Here is a 401-nt window from a genome sequence, read left to right as displayed (position 1 = left end):
GTGGCTCTGACCTCACATTTGATGAAGACACTCGAGAGGCTGGTCCTCAACCATTTGCGCCACCTGGTGAGGTCTTCGTTGGATCCGTTGCAGTTTGCCTACTGGCTTGGCATTGGGGTGGATGATGCCATCATCTACCTCAGGCACCAAGCTCTGACCCACCTGGAGAAACCTGGATGCACCGTGAGGATCATGTTCTTTCATTTCTCCAGTGCTTTCAACACCATCCAGCCAGGACTTCTGCGAGACAAGCTGGAGTTATCAGGAGCGGATCACCACATGTCCCAGTGGATACTGGATTACCTCATTGGATGCTCACAGTATGTGAGGACACAGGGCTGTGTCTCTGACAGACTGGTCTGCAGTACGGGGGTCCCACAGGGAACTGTGCTGGCACCGTT

This window comes from Nematolebias whitei, chromosome 4 (genome assembly GCF_014905685.2).
Source record: "Nematolebias whitei isolate Nwh7 chromosome 4, NemWhi1, whole genome shotgun sequence".
In the NCBI taxonomy this organism is placed as follows: domain Eukaryota; kingdom Metazoa; phylum Chordata; class Actinopteri; order Cyprinodontiformes; family Rivulidae; genus Nematolebias; species Nematolebias whitei.
The sequence above is the reverse complement of the archived record's forward strand: the minus strand, read 5'-3'. Positions refer to the sequence as shown.